This window comes from Parambassis ranga, unplaced genomic scaffold (genome assembly GCF_900634625.1).
Source record: "Parambassis ranga unplaced genomic scaffold, fParRan2.1 scaffold_21_arrow_ctg1, whole genome shotgun sequence".
Lineage (NCBI taxonomy): Eukaryota > Metazoa > Chordata > Actinopteri > Ambassidae > Parambassis > Parambassis ranga.
In genome coordinates, this window is record NW_021144767.1 from 7161786 (window position 1) to 7181192 (window position 19407).

Below are 19407 nucleotides of genomic sequence, written 5' to 3' on the forward strand. Positions count from 1 at the left end.
CGGACCAGTACCTGTTGTTTGATTCACACCACCCACTGGAACACAAACTGGGAGTCATCAGAGCACAAACTGTACTGACCAGCTCAGAGGGGAAGAAGAAGGAGCAACACCACATCAGGAAGGCCCTGCAAACCTGTGGCTACCCCAAGTGGGCACTCATCAAAGCCACTAAAACAAGACCCCCCAACAACAAGAAGAAGGACAACAACCGGCGGAGAAAGAACATCTCCATTCCATATGTGTCAGGAGTATCAGAGAAACTCCGCAGGATCTTCAACAACCATGACATCCCGGTCCACTTCAAACCGATGACAACACTGAGACAGAGACTGGTTCACCCGAAGGATAAGATTCCCAGGGAGAAACACAGCAATGTGATATATGCAGTCCAGTGCAGTGAGGAATGCTCTGATCTGTACATTGGAGAAACTAAACAACCACTCCACAGAAGAATGGCTCAGCACAGGAGAGCCACCTCCTCAGGACAAGACTTAGCTGTTCACCTCCACCTTAAAGAGAAAGGACACTCCTTTGAGGACAACAATGTTCACATTTTAGACAGAGAGGAAAGGTGGTTTGAAAGAGGAGTCAAGGAAGCATCTATGTTAAGCTGGAAAAACCTTCCCTTAACAGAGGTGGTGGCCTCAGACATCATCTTTCTACCACATACAATGCAGTGATTCCATCCATTCCCAGGAAGTTTGCACATACTCACAGCAAGAACAAAGGGCTGTCAACCAGCCCCCCTCCGGCAGTCTCACAGTCATTAGCCAGTCGTTAGACACACCTGGCCCAGTCAGCCATGGAAACATTTAGTGCTATTGTTTGTGAGTTTTACCCAGACCCACCCACTGAGGTCCTCCACCACATATAAACCATGTTTCCCACCAAACAGTTAGAACTGATGAAGCTGCTTGGATGAGCAGTGAAACGTCTTCAAGAAAACTCTACAAGTCCAGACGCCTTGCTTCAATCTTCTCTACGTATTAACATATCATATTTTCACAGCAGTTTTAAGGTGTGTACATACTCCTAAAGGTTAAATTAAGAATTTTTGTTGGTGCAGTAGTCAGCGCGCATATGAGAGATATTCTCACTAACATACTGCAATGTAGATGTCTTTGTTAAAAAGACATCTACAAGAAAACTTGTTTGTGAGCCACCACAGCCGCAGTAGGCAGCGCGTCATAGTCTGAAAAGAGTAGTAGCCAGCACGTATACGAGACATATGGCACTAACATGGGCACTGTATATGAAAAAAAAGGCCTTAAACTTCCTGGTATTGTGTTCACAATGGTGGCATTGATCCCCAGCCTCTGTCACACAGTCTGTTCAGTGTGGGGCCCCTTAAGGTCAGTGTTCTACACATGCACAATGGGTAGGCAACCACCGGATTGTATAGTAAGCACTGACAGACACCTGCTTTTCTGGTCATTTCCTCTGTAAATTAGCTTGTCGGTGCTACTATTTAATATTATGTACCTGTAAATGGTGAGTGTGTGTACTCTTTATTCAATGCTGTCTCTAAAAACTGGGACATATGGTCTTCTTTTTTTTTTTTTAAACAAAGCTCTACAGCAGGGGTCTCAAACTCAACTTACCCGGGGGGAGGCGATGGGGGTCGAGGCTGGGTGAGGCTGGGCCGCATCAAGTATTCCACAAAAAAAGCATTCAAATTAAAAAAATACAACTGGTCCAATCTTCTCAATCTTCCAGGTCAGAATAGGGATGCAAATTATCGAGGAATCCATTAATCGTAAATTGATATGCAGCGATTTTCCCTCAGTTTCACTAAGATTAAAAGCTAAACATTGTTTACTAAATAAAAACTGCATGTCATATTCCTTAATGAGTGATTTACTGTACCATTGGGGATACAGTACAGACAATGACATTTATGTATGCTAGATAAGTATGCTTTTGTTTTCCAAACACACCCTACTCACACTGGAAGGGTGTGGCAGAGACAGAGCAGGACAGTGAGAAGCATTCTAAGGACCATTAGCTTTTGGAAGAGACCAAAGGGAAAGGGGATCATCAGCAACATGTTGAATTTGTGGATCGGCGTTCTCAACAATGAACAATGACAGCACACAGCACAGGGCAGATCCAGCTTTGTGTTGTGTATCCTCCTCCTCACCATGTCATTTGAAAAAGGTACAACTTTCAGTTTATTAGCTGCCTCTGTGCCAAGCAAAAGCTCACACCAGTCACATCTCTGTCCACCTGTACGGTCACAAAGCCGGGGGCTGCGACGCTGTTTTCTGGGATGTCTGAGTGCAGTCCTTTTTTCTAGCTCTCAGGACGGGAGCTGCTGCAACAGGTATCCACACTGAAGGACGGTGCCACAGGAAGTTAAAAGGCACTTTTAACCCGAACCCACAACCTTTGAATCACTTCTCCTGTGTTTGACTAGAAGTCCAATGCACTATCCATTGTGCCACAGAGCCACAAAGCTGCTTTTTTACTGCCACCCCTGGATAAATGCAGTCCAGTGCAGTGAGGCATGCTCTGTTCTGTACAATGGAGAAACCAAACAACTACTCCAAAAACTGGCCTTCAATGTTTGTCAAAGTTTGTCTTCAAACAAGATGCTTATGTTTAAGGCAAAAGTTGTGACAGAAACAAGTTTTCCTTCAAAGACTGAGGAGGAAAGGTCATGACAGTCAGCACTTCTAAGACCTTGTTCGAGTTTTGCAGTGTGTTTTCGCTCGAAGCTGTGAAGACATAGTGCTCTAACAGACGAGGTGGCCGAGTGGTTAAGGCGATGGACTGCTAATCCATTGTGCTCTGCACGCGTGGGTTCGAATCCCATCCTTGTTGTCTTGTGTTTTAAGTTCAACAGTAAAAACTATGGACAGAGCTTCCGTGACATCATCCGTTTGTTTGGTGGGAGGCTCCGGGACACTCTGATCGCTGCCATGTTGGCAGCGTTGTGTCCGCCAAAACTCAAACTCACGGACAAAGAGGGGTAGCACTAGCTGAGTTTAGGGGGGCGCGCAATCGTGGAAGCAAGAAACTCGTACTGTGATATGGCAACCATCTGTCGCTCAAGCGCCAACGCTCATAATTATGCGTAATTTTAAGTCTGAATACAATCCCACAGCAGCTCGTCAACAAACTGAACCAGCTGGGGCTGAACTCCTTGCTGTGCAACTGGCTGCTGGACTTCCTCACCGGGAGACCTCAGACAGTGCGGGTCGGCAGAAACACATCCAGCACCATCACAATGAACACCGGGGCTCCCCAAGGATGTGTGCTGAGCCCCCTCCTCTTCACTCTGCTGACCCATGACTGCACGTTAAAGTTTGTGGACGACATCTCCAGTGGAGATGAAACAAACTACAGGAATGAGATGCACCTTCTGGCCGAGTGGTGCAGAGACCACAACCTCTCCCTCAATGTGGAGATAACTGGGATAATTTGTATATCGGCTCTAAGGAACACTCGTTAGCTTTCTGATGGTGTCACTCTTAAAACAGAACACCAAACCGTTTTGCCTGTAGATCCAGTTATTTGGGAAGAGTCATTCTTCCATTAAGACATCATGTAAAACCAAAAACAGAGAAGCAGAGCAGCCATATTGTGTAACTCGCCACCATCTCCACATCTTTGACATCATACACATAAACATTATACTGTGTGTAGAGCAACTTCTTGTGATTCTGACGGTGTTCTTATTTTTGGTATGAAGGCTTCGGTTTGGACAAAAAGAGAAGTTGTTCGGAGGGTGCAACCCCCATTAAAATACATGGGATCTGCCCTGACAGGAGTGAAAGGAGAATCACACAGGTGTCTTAATTAGGGTACTCATTACTCTCTCATTACTCAGGAAACTAGAACAAGTATTAGGGAGTGCTCTCAAGTGCTCTCTAAGCAAAATAAAAAATAGCTTGGTTTCTATGGTGACCCCACAGGCTGCAACAAAACACCACTACAGGTGCTGGTCATATAATTAGAATATCATTAGAAGGTTGATTTATTTCAGTAATTCCATTCAAAAAGTGAAAGCTGTATAATGCAAACATTCATTCCACACAGACTGAAATATTTCAAGTGTTTATTTCTTTTAATTTTGATGGTTATAATGGACAACCAATGAAAACCCACATTCAGTAGGTCAGGAAATGAGAATATGTGAAAAGGTTCAGTATTGAAGACACCTGGAGCCACTCTAACCAGATAATGAACTCAAAACACCTGCTAAATGGTCTCAGTCTAGTTCTGTAGGCTGCACAACCACAGGAAGACTGCTGACTTGACAAAAGGTTGCCAAAAGGACGACCATTGACACCTTGCACAAGGAGGGCAAGACACAAAGAGGCTGGCTGTTCACAGAGCTCTGTCCAAGCACATTAACAGAGAGGGAAGGGGAGTACAAGCAAGAGGGAGTACAAAGTGTTCTGCCCAAACAGGGACTTGAACCCTGGACCCTCAGATTAAAAGTCTGATGCTTCCAATACTTCACTAGTACACTTCATGTAGTGCAGTGAGTCCTGATTGACTTGCAATTGAGCATTTATACAAGGGGGATTAGCTCAAATGGTAGAGCGCTCGCTTAGCATAAGAAGGGGTCCGATTTTCTCGCTGTCGCACGCAAGGGAAAAAGTTGAGAAAAATGTGGAGCCCCGCTGTGCGCGGACAAACGTCTCGTGTAGCGGTATTGAGGCAATATTCCTGTTCATTATAAAGGAGTTTAAGTGAAATATGAAACAAATCATCTGCCATGGGCTGGACTCGAACCCGTAGTCTGTGCCGTCGGCTGTGCGACAATGTATAGAGTTGTTGGAATGTTTAAATCCCACAATGTGCGTAAAATAATTAATGATTGATTTAGCTTAGTTTAGATATGTTTAAATATATTACAATATCAACAGATGTTTTTTAGTTTATTTAGTGTTTACTTTGGCTTTAACATGATATGCCCCGTCCAATGACTTGTGATGTTTACCTGTTTATGGTTTAATAATATGAACAATGAGCAGTCAACGTGTTTTTGTGTGGGAGCTTCTTTGATGAAGATCAGAGTGAATCTTAAATGTTTATATGATTTATCAGAACAAATATAAAACAAATACAAGTGAATACACACACACACACTGCATACAGGACTATAAAATACTATTCAGCCCATTCACCCATGTGAAAATATATACAACATATACAGGTCAAATATTAGGTCAAATATTACACAATGTACAATTATACAATAAAATTCAACAGCACTGCATAAAGACAGACAGGCTTGTTGATTTAAACATAAGAAAATTGCTTATATACAATATATACAGGCCAAACATTGTACAGTGTTTACTGTGGATGTTTTTGCTGGCGCAGCCACTCATCCAGAGACATTCCACTGGATGAACGCGAGCAAAATGTGGCATTACCATATCTACTGTGGCCAAACTCTGCTGTTTTAGGATGCCCACATTTGCTGCATGTGTTGAAGGTAACCCTTCTCACATGCTTCCTTTTTTGGACTCCACTCTCCTCCAGAGCCCGCCGCCGCCTGTTCCTCTGAGTGAAACGGGACACAGTAGGAAGAGGAGCAGCAGACGCAGGAAGAAGCGGAGCTGTGCCTGCACCGGATGCTGCAGTACCAGAAGCTGCCATCACCACTGGCACAGTCATGTTTGGGTTCAGAACTAACGTGCCTAACCCAGCTGCTGAAACAGGCTGTGCAGTTTCTGATGCTGTGGGACCAGGTACTGTGGGCGCAGGTGTGATGGGGCGCTCCCTGATGCGCCGGCGACCAGGCCGCAGAGGAGGAGCCTGTCCTTCCTGATTTGGTGGAAGTACCAATGTGTGTCTTGGGCCTGATATGACTGGTGCTTCATCCAGTGGTTCCCTCGGAGCAGTAAGCCGGGTTTGAGCCACAGGAATTGAGGCAGATGGAGCCGGTCCCTGATTAAGGACACTCAATTCCTGACTCTTCTGCCGCCGTTGAAACCTGAAAATACATCATTTGCAGGATGCTGTCCTTCTCCATTACTGGACGTGGATGGGTGGGGTGGAGCAGAGGCCTGAGGACTGGTTGTCAAAGATGGGGGGCTCTTTTGAAGATCATGGCAGGGGTCATCCTCACAGAGCACTGATACTGTGATGTCCTCCATGATCTCCTCCTGAAATCCCTCATCTTGCAGGTCCTCGTCATTTATTTGCTCCACCAACCTGTCCTCCTCTTCAGGGTTCTGGAGCACTGGAGTCAATGTTTTGCCTGTCTGGCTGTACAGATACTCCACCCCCAGCAATTCACCTACAAGAAAAAAACAAAAAAGAAAGTGTTCTTAATATTTTGTCCAGAACATAAAAGGTTATACAGATAATGTTTCAAAATACAAAAATGTGGATTGATGAATAAATGATTTATATTGGTGTTAAATGAGTATTTCTTGCCTGTGTATACTCCAGGAGGGCGGTAGCGCTCATCCCAGGGCTTCCCAAACACAACTCGGCTGAGCTGGTCCACAGCCTCTCGCAGGGCACTGCCATATGATCGGATGGAAGAGACTCCTTTTACAGCCTCTTCCATCCGATCTTCATTCCATCGCATCAAGCCTTCAAGGAGATAGGCCTGAAAATGTGCATCACTGGCACTGGTTCCTAAAGGTTAAATAAATAGAAAAAAAGGGTCACACACGCGCAAGATATGTGCTACATTTGAGGTACTATGAGGTTACATGCAATAGAGTTATGTAAATACATGAAAAATCATCATTATAACCAGAATTAATGAGGAAAAGTAATTAAATTAGTTTCTTGTGAGATAAGATCTGTTCTGACATCAGAAAAGGACTGTAATATTACTGTAGAATGTGACATTACTTTAAAGTAATGGAAACAGTTACAGTGCTTATAATACTTAAAGAGACACTGTAATCCATATGGGATACCTGGGATGAAGCGGTTCAAGTGGAGGTGGAAAGACTCCAGGGAGGTAGAGCCACGGGCACACCTGTAGCAGCACAGCTCCACACCACCTTTCTTCAGTGTCCCCTTCTTAATGTAGAGTGGGAAGTTCTCTGGGTCTTGGATACACAGTACATGTTTCTGCTGTTCTTTCCATATTTGCTGGATCCGATCATGGTCCAGTAGAGGAACTCCCAGAGTGTCCTTCCCATCCACACTGTCAAAGTGATCAATCAGTGATCCAATCAGGCTGGTGGTCTCCTCCATCCCTCTGGTCCTCCTGCGGCAGTGCAGTGCCAACTCCCTCCGGGTAATGCGAGCACTGAGTGCCTTTTCTGAGAGGTGGCCGGTCTTCTTTGCTGCTAGCTCCCCCTCCTTTGCACGGCGAAGAGCAGCGACATCCTCTGGATCCCATTCAAAGATGCACGTGGACAGACGTGCCATGAAGACTCCATAGAGTGGATGAGCCTCTGTTGTGACACCTGCAGCAAATCGGCGCATAAAATGCCAGATGTCAAGGCGCACTTCGAGGTCATCCCACTCTGAAAACATGGCCTTAACACGAGACTGGCCATGCTGACTGCAGCAGTCTCTGTCCACATACATCACTTTTGGGGGCATCTGTCCTGCCTCCCGATAGCGCTTCATCAGGCCAGCTGAAAGACAAAGACAGATGTAATTTTGGCCTTGACCTCATGCAGTCGCCCCAGAACATCCCTGGCGTATACAGCTAACAGCCACTTAGGTTTAGGTATGGCAGGTAAGGGAGGAGGCTCAAGGAACACAGGAGGCTGCACAAGGGAGGACTTTGCAAATGGCTCACAGGCAGTGAGGTACTGCAGTACACGCTGCGTCCATGCCTCACCATGTTGCTCCATCAACTTCTTGTGAAGCTGAGTCACACTGTTGCCCAATGTCCTCTCCCTCATCATCCTCACCACCCGGTTGTCACATGAGTATCTAATGAAAGACCAGTGTAATAACACAAATGCAGTTTTTGGTTTTTGGTTTGGCTTCGGACCAGGCTGGATACTTTTTTGTGCAGCGTTTGCACTCCAAGTACTCTGTTGCAAGGTCATACCACCCGTCGATGTCTAAGACCCTGCGCACAGTACGATACAGTCCTGCCGCGGTTAGTCTGTGTTTACCACAGTCTGGGCGAACACAGACAACACATCTTCAGCGGCATCCATAAAAAAAGGGGCCGACAGAAGAAGAGGTCAGGTGAGGCGGGCAGCTGACTGTGAATGAGAGGGGGCTGAGGAGGATGCCACCAAAGCTTCAGCTGGGGCACTAGCTCTGGCTTGCCAGTGTGTAGGTTGGCCTTGAAGAGGGTCTTACGGATCCACTCCTGCTGGAAAGGTGGAAGCTGATCCTTCCAGTGACGAGGGAGCTCAGTAGGTGGCTGATGATGTGGAGGGTCTGGTATTTTTACCACTAGAGGCGGACCAGCACGGGCCTCTGAATGAGCAATGGCTGGAGCTTTTGAAGGAGAAATGCAGAAAAAAATAATATAAGGATGACTGTTGTATTTGATCGCAGTCCACATTCTGCCTGCACAGCATACATTTGGACAAGCATTAATAGATTATGATTATAATTAATAGTTAGACATAAAAAAATAAGAGACCGCTGTGGTTTCTTATTTTTTCCAGAGCTATATTTGAAAAGGATTAGATGGAATAGAGCAAAGAAAATAAGTTGTGATGAATTTAGTATAAAGTAGTGATGCCCACAGACATGAAGCGTGCACACAGTTGCAGTGATGAAAAACAGTTACTGTGATCATTAAAACAATGAATCTCCTCCGTCCTGTTCAGGGGATTAGACAGATAGTGAGTGAGAAAAGCAAGTGATGTTAGTGAAAATGTTATCCAATGATTGTTTCTCAACGGGAAACACAAATGAAAACACCAACACCTTTGGATACCCTTGAGGTTTTGAAGAGGTGCACTCAAAGAATGCATCCCGCTTGAAGCTTGATGCGACATAATCCTGTACTGTAAACAAAAATATTTGAAAAAACAGTGATTTTTTATTCCTCAAAAATAATACTTCACAGTGTGTTTTCACTAAACATTTTCATAATATTTGCATTTGTGTCGTATGCCACACCTGTATTCTGCTGTGCTTCATATTGTGACACTGCAGATACCAGCTCCTCATCATCAAAGTCACCCGCTCCAGAAGGGGCAACAGAAGTGCCTGCAGCACAAATAAAAAATGTTATTAGCATTTATTAATAGGTTAATAAAATTATTACTGTTGACAAGACACAAGGACAAACAATGTACGATGTTACTTACCAGTAGGGAAGAGCTGCCTTTGTGCCAAATGTTTGGCTGGGGGTTCTGTTGGCAGAGTGCACTGCGGTACTGGGGCTGGAAACAGCAAGTGGATAAGTCTGTGTAGTCTGCCATAATGATAACTGAATACATATACAGTACATGTTGCACAGTTACACTCACAGGGTTTAACTGGTGACATCAGTTTTTTAGCCAGCTGTGAAGGAGACAAATGTTTGCCACGCGCCAACAGTGCTTTCACAGTGCCAGTCTTCCACACACCAGTTTGGATGGCAGCAGGTGAAGGAGCAGACATGTGGGAGGCTGCAGGTGTAGGTGCAGAGGCACTGGAGGCTGCAGGGGTAGGTGCAGAGGCACTGGAGGCTGCAGGTGTAGGTGCAGGCTGACATGCTCCAGCAGAAGCCCTTCTTTTCAAGACGTATGTAGCCATGTTGGTTTTGGGCCTGGCATCTGCCTTGATCAGGTACTTGATGAGAGCCTGGGCCTCCTTGCTCTGGTCTTCATAGACGTCCTTCATGGACCGGCCCTTGAAGTCTCCAAACTCTACCATCAAACATCCCTGGTCTCCAGTTTCCCGGGCTTCTGCTTGCAATTGCTGCTTTCTTTTAAACTTCTCCAGTTCCTCTGCCATCTCTCTAATAAGAGATGTGTACTGGATGAACAGCTGCTTATTTTGTGACAGGGGGTTTGCCTGCACCGTCTCTTTAGATATGCTGTCCATCAAATACAATGCATACCCCAGAGAGTTTTCCAGGAGCCATCTAAATCTCTGGCCCTGGTACTTCCCAAACTGGAGCTTGCAGTGAGCAAGCACCAAAAACTGGTCACTGGGGTCTCCACCGTTTACACTCACAAAAGTTCTGGCCTCCGCCAGCACTTCCTCTTCAGGTTTGGCCCTTCCAGATTCCACATTTTGCGTTCGCAGCGCCTCCTCTGATGGCGCCATGAGGAGACGCTGTGATGTAGCCGACTGCCGCTTAAAAACCGGATAAGCATACATTTTCTGAAATGAAAATCAGAACAACACTATTACCGCTGAAAGATACCTGTACTTTTAGAGTGTGATCATTTAACAAGCTACTTCATTTCCCCACAGGGATTGATAAAGTAATTCACACTACTATGATAATGTGTACTACTGTGTCTCCTACAAAGCAAAACCATGTTATTTTCATTGAGCTATTGTATTGTACCTTTATTTAAATATTTGTAGAGGTAAGTTGTTAAAGGGGAGGGATTGTAATAAAACACCCACCTGAAAACAAACCATTTTAACATCATAACATAACATAACTTAATTTGTAAGAGTAAAAAGTATTCTATTTTGATTTATTATATTAATGTTAAAACTGGAATTTCTGAACTGATCAATATCCTACGTTTATAGTTTATAGAGATAGTGAATGACCTCCTGGATTAGCCTACATGTAGGCTACTTTACATCTACAAAGAGCGGTTTACACCATTACAAGGTATTACATGCATATTAGTACGTTATGTGTACATTACATAAAACGAACAATAGAGCAATATCTACCAGTTTACAGAGAATCAATTGCACGTATAGCCTGTTAGCGGGTGGCCATGATAGCGATAGCGATCAATGGTAGTGACATTTTTTGGTCGGTATTTAGAAGTTGACGGGTACGTCGAAGAAAACGTGTGCTATATAATGTCCAATCGCTATATCGCTATGTCTGCCTGTTTTGTTTTCTTAAGGTACAGACTGTATCTGAACAGACAATGGCTGATTTATAGTAAATTAAATAAGGTGAAGTAAACTTCATCTTACCGTTTTCACGAGGGTCAGTAAGCCACAGTGAAGGAACGCGATTGGTTGGTCAAAAGTAAGCCCAGGGAAAGGAACGTGATTGGTCAAAAGTAAGCCCAGGGAAAGGTATGATGACATTTTAAATGTACCAGTCAAAAGTCACTCAGTGGTTTGTCTTTGTTTTTATGACTTTCTACATTGTAGATTCATCCTGAAGACATCAGAGCTATGAAGGAACACATGTGGAATGATGTAGTGAACAAACAGTGTTAAACCAAGCAGAATATGTTTGATGTTTGACATTCTTCCAAGCAGCCAGCTTTTGCTTTGATGACAGCTTTGCACACTCTTTGCATTCTCTCAATCTGAACTGAGCCACCAATGCTGTGCAATGCTGACATCTAGTGGTGGAGTCCAGCTGTCTTTGATGATACTGATTGGACTTGATGAGGACAGACACACACCTGTCTGTATAAGACCTTACAGCTCACAGTGCAGGTCACATACTGGGTGATGACGTCCTCCTGCAGGTGTTACTGTGGAACAACTGCTCTGGATTGGGATGAGTCTGAATAGAACTTTGTTAGCTTTGTAAAGCTGTGTGGTAGTTAGAGAGGAACTGAAAAGAGTCAACAACAAGGAGTTGTCTCCAATGAAATAGTTACACATCAGGGCTCGTCCGGGATTTGAACCCGGGACCTCTCGCACCCTAAGCGAGAATCATACCCCTAGACCAACGAGCCATGTGTGCCCTCTGATCTTCATGTGTCAGCAGCTGAAACTGAAATGTAAATGAATAAAAGACTACTGTGCGCTATAGCTGTCTGGAATTAGCGACCTATCTACCACGCGTGTCACATGTGCTTGGAAAGCTCGGAAAGTGTGGACAAACTGGAGGTGGAAGAGAACCGTCAGGAGAGGGATGAACAGCTGCCATGATATTTGTAATGGGACGTCAGGACTTTGTTTTGGTTTTCTTTCCAGAACAATAAAGGATCTGAAATGAAATGTGTGAAATGTTTGTTCCACCATTTTGAAGACTTGGATTAAATTACGCATTCTGGGAAATTTTTTTACATTTTTTTTTTATTTTAGGTACTTTAGTAATCCCAGAGGGAAATTGTTTAAGGCCCCTAAACAAAAGACAGGTCCTCTGGCCAGTAGGTGGCGCAGTGTCTGTAGCATTTCAGCATATCAGCTGTGAGTCAAATGTTCAGCATGACTGTAAGGTTTCATCCACATAGGATGAAGAATGAGGGAGATACAGCCACAGAAACCCTGTGGGGGTCTCAGCAGGGGTTAATTGTCTAGTTGTTGAATCTAGAATCTAGAATCTTCTAATACGTCAGACAAAAAGACATTTCCTGGGACACATCAGCTGAGTGTGTGTTTGTGCAGTGAAATACACTTGTTGTGAGGACTTGCATCAGTTTACTCCTCAAACATACTCCTGAAACTTCTCTAAGCTTAATGAACAATAAACACAGGTTCATGAAGCAGTGCTTCCAGCCAACGATCACACAGTTTAACACATCTTTGTTTTGTGTGGTGTTGTCAGACGGCAACCTTCGGGGTTCAAACTTGAAGCCCATGCGGAAGTGTCAAAACTTGTAATTCATGCCGCAACCACTGGGGGCTGGCTCCAAAAGCGAGTCATTTCCCATAGACCCCCATGTTAAAATGTCCGACTTCACAGCAGGAATGAACATGTTTACAGCCTGGTAAAAAAAAACATTCTGGTCTCAGATGATAGGTTCTCTTCTAGTGTCAATTGTATGGGGGGGATTTTTTTTATATAACTTACTCGTTTTAATTATATTCGGACTTAAAATTCTGCATAATTATAGGCGTTGCCACTTGAGCAGCAGAAGGCTGACATATAACAATGCGAGTTTCCTGCTTTCATGATCGCCCGCCCCCAAACTCCACTCGTGCTCCCCCTCTTTGTACGTATTTGGAGTTTTTGGCGGACGTGATGCTTCCAACATGGCGGCTCCCACGAGCCTCAGAACGGCTCTTCAGAAACAAATGGGTGACATCACGGAAGCTCTGTCTATAGTTTTTACTCTCAATGGGTTTTGTCTTTCTTTAAAAGGAACCTCCTACAGATCTTTGAAGGCATGGATGGGAATTGAACCCATGATCTTTGGTTTACGAGACCAACACCTTACCACTTGGCCACCACGCCACCACGGCTTTTTCTTTTAACTTCTGAATTGATCACTGATCGTGATCAACACACACAACATAAAACAGCAGAAGTCTTGTGATCCTACACTCAGAGAAACCACAACAGCATGCAGCTTTACCTTCAGGTCTAACAGCTGGGAGCTTTTTCCAGCATTATTCTGTCTCAGCATGATCATGGCTAACAGGACACACACATTTACATCAACACAGGCGGCCGCGTGTGGATGAACACACACTGACCCCTAAAACCAGATAAACACACACATCAAATCACATCAAACACACACACATCATTCTAGAACTGATATGTTATTAGTCAATAAAAACCCACAGCCACCCCACAGGTAAAGAGCACAGGACAGAAGAGACACATCCACAGGACAACACTCAGCAGTCCATCTTCACCTCAAAGAGAAAGGACAGTCAGTCTTTTGAGGACAATAATGTCCACATTTTAAACAGAGGACAGGTGGTTTGTAAGGATGGAAGTTAGGATGCTACAGTACATAACAGAAGCTCACAGGCAGACACGTTTTTTCCAGCATAGTAACGCCGTGTTACGTGGTCTGCGGTCTCTGCTTTGCTCATTGTGGCGTCACATGTGCTGTATTGTACTGTTTGTGAAAAAAGAAGGATAGTGTTTTATTACAAACACCACTGAAGCCTCCATGAGGTTGTTCTTGTATAGTTCCTGTGATGTTTAGGTTACCATTGTAAGATCCAAACCAGGTGTGCAGTGTAAAAACAATACACTTCAGAGCTTCAGGGCATTTATTGTTCATTAAAAATATCTAAAGTTGGTTATCCATCAACAACAATGGAGAAATGACAGTGATGAATCAGCCTACAACTGAATTTACAGTAAGTTGGAATATTTGTAGGGGCATCGATCTTCAGTAATAACTGCTAATAATAATTATACAGAAGAAATGGTGCACTGGAGGAACAATAATACTTGATAAATACTGTACAGTGTGTGATGCACACTCTACTTTTAGGAACATCTAAAGTGTGAAGAAATAGGAGCTGTCATCACAATAAAGACGGACACAGTGCAACAGTCTGTTGCTAAAATGCTTCATCAAAAAGCATCGGAGCTCAGCGACAAAAGTTCAAGTAATAAAGCAACAAAAGCATTAAAGGATGTTATATCAATATATCATGTCTGTTATATCAAATATAGACATGAACGGTATTAAACTGGCTGCTGAAACTACAGCTATGAAGCTATAGCTTAACGGTGTTACACGGCTATAACGGTGTAACATGCATTTATGCTTGCATTTCAGAATCAGAATCAATAAAGTATTTCTGATTCTGATTCTGAAATGCAAGCATAAATGCATGTTACACCGTGTGGGCAGGGCAACGTCATGAAGTTGACCCTTCGCCACCATAGAGAAAGCTGCTGTGTTTCTTGATTTGTTCATCCTACCTGCCTCTTACTCTATCATGACATCAGCCCCTGTGCACCTTTTAAAACCCCCAAATCGTCATATGTGGGCGTGGCCACATGGCTCAGCAGCTACCAATGTCCAATAGATGAATAGATCCTCCACATCTTCTAGGGTCCCTTCAGGGCAGAGGGGTTCTCCCGGTGATGTCTTTCTTTGTGAGAAAATGTTGTCCAATGCACTGAGCGACCAATTTATTAGCTCCATGTCAAAAAATTATCCCAAGGATAGCAAAGCAGGGTGTTCAGGGAATAAAAAGTCACAAAAATCACAGGACAGGACAAGCCTTATCTAGACATGGAGGACAGTCTCCTCATGGAGGACAGTCTCGCTGGGTAGAGGAGGAGAAGAAGATCCATGTAAAGCAGGTTCCATGGTGTAATGGTTAGCACTCTGGACTTTGACTCCAGCGATCTGAGTTCAAATCTCAGTGGAACCTTTTGTTTGGATGGTAATACTGGTGTCCTAATCTAACAGTAGTCATAGTAGTCAACAGTCAGTAGTTGGTGTAAAATAATTGGATTAGAGATTAGATTAGAATATGCATTGACTAGATTTATTTTGTAACTGTATCCCAAGCCTCCATAGATGATGAGAAATGCTGTCTTTCCACCCAGATGACTATAGCAGACTGTCAACACACACACACTAACTAGCACATTAATGCTAACATCAGTGGATAGCTGCTGCAATGTACGGTAAGTGTGTTATAGCTGTATAACACACTGTATAGAGTGTAACATGTATAGCCAGAAACTATGCCAGGGACTTGTGCAGGACTAGTTGATAGCCCATCATTAGAGTTTAAATGGGGGTGAAACCTGCTAGGAAGGGATGAAAGGACAGAGTTGTAAACAGGTGAGAGCTGATGGTTTTTTCACATAGATGACTCTTTCCGCCATCTATGTGAAATTGAAAAAAACTCTTCATTTCAGTTGAGATGATGAAGCCCAGTGCTTGGATGCTGTCCATTGAAGGAGAGGTGGTGGTGGGACCACACAACAGTTTCAGAGGACAGGAGGGGTTCATATATCAGTGAGTTACAGAAGAATCAGAAGGAAAGGAAACAGTGATGACTGCAGGTTTGGAGCAAACAATCAGTCCTGGAGTCTGAGCTGCTCTGATCGTGGTTACTCTGTCTGTCACAATAACAGAAAAAACACTCATCTCCTCCTCCTCTGGCTCTGACGGAGCAGCAGTGTATGTGGACTGTCCTGCTGGCACTCTGTCCTTCTACAGACTCTCCTCTGACACACTGATCCACCTCCACACCTTCAGCACCACATTCACTCAGCCTCTACATGCTGGGTTCTGGTTGGGTTCTGGTTCCTCAGTGAGTCTGTGCTGTGTGTAGAAGCAGAGTGTGTGGAAGTGACAGCAGCTTCAACTTTGTGCTTTAAATGTTGATGATGTTTCACTTTCATTTGAATCACTGACTGTGATTTCAGGTCAGAACATGTTTTTGTCTTAGAAGCAGTGAAATGAAGAATGTGAAGCTGAATTTATGATCATGAACTTTGACATGTCCTCACAAATGAAACCCTTACATTAAGAAATGCATGATTCCATGTTGTTATGGCTCTGATATTAAAATGTAGTATTATAATAGGAGTTAATGGACCTAAGTGGAAAACACCATTTAAAACTGCTGCAACACAAACACTAATAACTCCAACTCAATATTTTGGATAAACTTTGACATGACAGATATAAAATAATGCCTGAGCCTCCCAACTTGTACAATAACTTGTTTTGTGCATTTTTACATGAAATATTTGCATCATGCAATCTACCTGGCATTTAAAGCGTTAAACTCCTCCAATGATGTCATGTTTGGTAGTTCTGAGCAGTCCTGAAGTTGTTCCACATATTTATGCAGAAAAATATGAATCTGTTAAGTTTTTAGAGCAGTTTTTAGAAGCGGACATTTTTGTCCCTGATGACACAAAGGGTAGTAAATGTGTTTCCCAGTGTTCTGGTGATGGATCAGACATTTGAACATTTACATTTGAATTCTAAAATTTGTGTTGAACTGCCCGATTGCCCTTTTTTCCCTCAACCTGTGACGTCGGCGGAACTGCGATCACTCACCTGCTCCTGCCCGGGACATTAAAAAGAAGCAAAGACACAAAGAAAGACTCAGAGAGACACTGCAGCGCTACCACGCAGCTGTGGACCTTTCAAAAGCAAAAGCATTGAAGGCATTCAGTGCCACAATGGAGAGATGTGGATCTTGAGGAGCTGCGTGAATTCCTGGGGCTGCTGATCCTGGGCGGCATGTACCGGTCCAGACACGAGTCCATGAAGAGCCTCTGGGATGAAACAACAGGGAGGGTCATTTTTGCAGCCAAGATGTCCCAAAAAAGGTTTTCCTCCATCAACCTCGCTATGTGATTTGATGATCGACTGTCCTGGCCAGAGCGCCACAGGTGAGACAAGCTGGCTCCTGTGCGAGATCTGTGGACCCAATGGACCACCTGCATCCCAAAAATGTATAACCCAGCGAGGGATGTATGTGTTAATGAACAGCTGGTCCCTTTCAGGGGCCGCTGTTCGTTCAAACAATACATTCCCTCCAAACCCGCCAAGTACGGGTTAAAAATCTGGGTGCTGAGTGATGTGCAGACCTCCTATGCATGGAGATTGGAGTTGTACACAGAGGTCTGCCGCATCAGCACCCAGAGAACGGAACCAGGGGATGCGGGTGGTCCTTCAGCTAAGAATTTCCTTCGGGATTAATAAAGTTTTATCTTATCTTATCTTATCTTAACTGAAAAGGGCTACACAGTGACTGCGGGCAATTTTTTACATCTTTCCCCCTGGCTGCAGAGCTCCAAAAGGGCAAGATTGCTCTGGTCGGGACAGTGCGAAAAAAATAAGCCAGAGCTCCCCCAGCAGCTGCTCACCGTGAAGCAGAGACAGGTGCTGTCCTCTTGCTTTGCATTCACCCAGGACTGGACAGCAGTGTCGTATGTACGAAGAATGTGGTCCTCCGCAGTACAAAAAACGGGGAGCCAGTATTCCAGGAGTCTGGTAAGTTAAAGCCCCAGATCATCCTGGACTACAGCAAAGCCAAAGGAGCTGTGGACCACCTGGACCAGGTAAGCAACATATCAATTATTACCCAAGTTATTTACTTATGTACATGTTAAGTAAATACATTTGTATGTAGTATTATTATGTATTATTGTGATTGTCTGATATAGCCATACTATTTATTCAATTGTATTCCATATTTTACATATTATTGGAAGATTTCAGACTCTTTTTCATAATAAGAAGGTTGTGTGTAAATGTATTCAAACCATCTGAGCATTTCTTTTTCAGATGTGTGGTACATACTCGTGCCGGCGCAAGACACCGAGAGGGCCAATGTGCATTTTATATCACATGCTGGACATGTCTTGCTTCAATGCTTTTGTACTCTTTGTGGCTGTCGATCCTGCATGGAACAGCCAGAAAACCTGGTCCTTCAGGAAGAAGGAAGAAGGAAAAGAAGAAGAAGAAGAGGAAGAAAAAGAAGGGCCAGGGCCATCTAAAAGCCGCAAGCAGTGCACTTTGTGCTTCCAGCGCAGACGGTGTGGAGCCACTGTGCCAAATGTGGGGCACACTGTGCCAAATGTGGGGCCCATGTCTGCAAAATGCGTCATGATGTCATCTGCAGTGATTGCCTTAAAATGTTAAAAAATATTTCAAAAGAAGAAAAAAAAATGTTCAATGTCTAATTACGTCTGAAGTTATTTAAAAAACAATTTGATGCAGTGAAATTAAAAAATATTTATATATGACATTGTTATTGTACTTGTGATTTTTTTTTTAAAGTTTATGGGAGGACAAGGTTCCCATTGGTGATCTGATAGTGAGAGAACTTGATGCTCTCCTTCATATCTGCATCCTTGACTCTTGGCAATGGCAGGTATATGGTTTCACACAAAATATGTGATACAAATTAGAGTCATTTTTAACAATGACAAAAAAACATAACACATCCACACAATCTCACTGTATAATGCTAAGCTATTGTTTCCTTGACAGCTATTATGTAGAAGAAGTCGAGCAGTTCAGGATCGTTGACGAGGGAGAAACGTGCGATCTCAAGGATGGAAAAATGTGCAGTGGGTGCAGGAAGTATTCAGACCCCCTTAAATGTTATATTGCAGCGATTTGCTAAAATCATTGAAGTTCGTTTTTCCTCATTAATGTCCACACAGCACCCCATACTGACAGAAACACAGAGTTGTTGACATGTTTGCAGATGTATTAAAAAGACAAAGTGAAATATGACATGGTCCTAAGTAGGGATGGGACTGTTCAGGAAAAAAATCAGAACCGTTCGGTAAATGTGTTTGGTTCGGGGCGTGTGTTTTGTTCGGTTCTGTACATGCGCAGCAAGTAATGTCAAGTCCAGTCCAGTCCAACCGCCAGCTAAATACCTAAAAGAAGAAGAAGAAGCAGCAGCAAGTAATGCAGGGAGGCGTGTTTTCCACTGTCACACTGAGAGGCACTCTGGACTCTGACTCCAGCAATCTGAGTTCAAATCTCAGTGGAACATTTTGTTTGGACAGTAATCCTGGTGTCCTATCTACACAGATCAGTCTATGGAGAAGTCCACAGTCTGTTCATTGGTCCAGCTGTAGTCATTAATTACTGAAATAAATCAACCTTTTCATGATATTCTACTTTCAAGTGTTTATTTCTTTTAGTTTTGATGGTTATAACTGACAACCAATGAAAACCCACATTCAGTAGGTCAGGAAATGAGAATATGTGAAAA

General features: G+C 43.7%; 4 non-coding genes across 4 annotated transcripts; 2 read left to right on the forward strand and 2 right to left on the reverse strand.

The window, feature by feature from the left end:
- Window positions 1-2741: 2741 nt before the first annotated feature.
- trnas-gcu (transfer RNA serine (anticodon GCU)) lies at window positions 2742-2823 on the forward strand. The gene has a single exon. It is a non-coding gene; the product is annotated as a tRNA-Ser (tRNA).
- Window positions 2824-11660: 8837 nt separating this feature from the next.
- On the reverse strand, window positions 11661-11732 carry trnap-agg (transfer RNA proline (anticodon AGG)). Its single transcript has one exon. It is a non-coding gene; the product is annotated as a tRNA-Pro (tRNA).
- Window positions 11733-13105: 1373 nt separating this feature from the next.
- On the reverse strand, window positions 13106-13177 carry trnat-cgu (transfer RNA threonine (anticodon CGU)). The gene has a single exon. It is a non-coding gene; the product is annotated as a tRNA-Thr (tRNA).
- Window positions 13178-15000: 1823 nt separating this feature from the next.
- On the forward strand, window positions 15001-15072 carry trnaq-uug (transfer RNA glutamine (anticodon UUG)). The gene has a single exon. It is a non-coding gene; the product is annotated as a tRNA-Gln (tRNA).
- Window positions 15073-19407: the final 4335 nt, after the last annotated feature.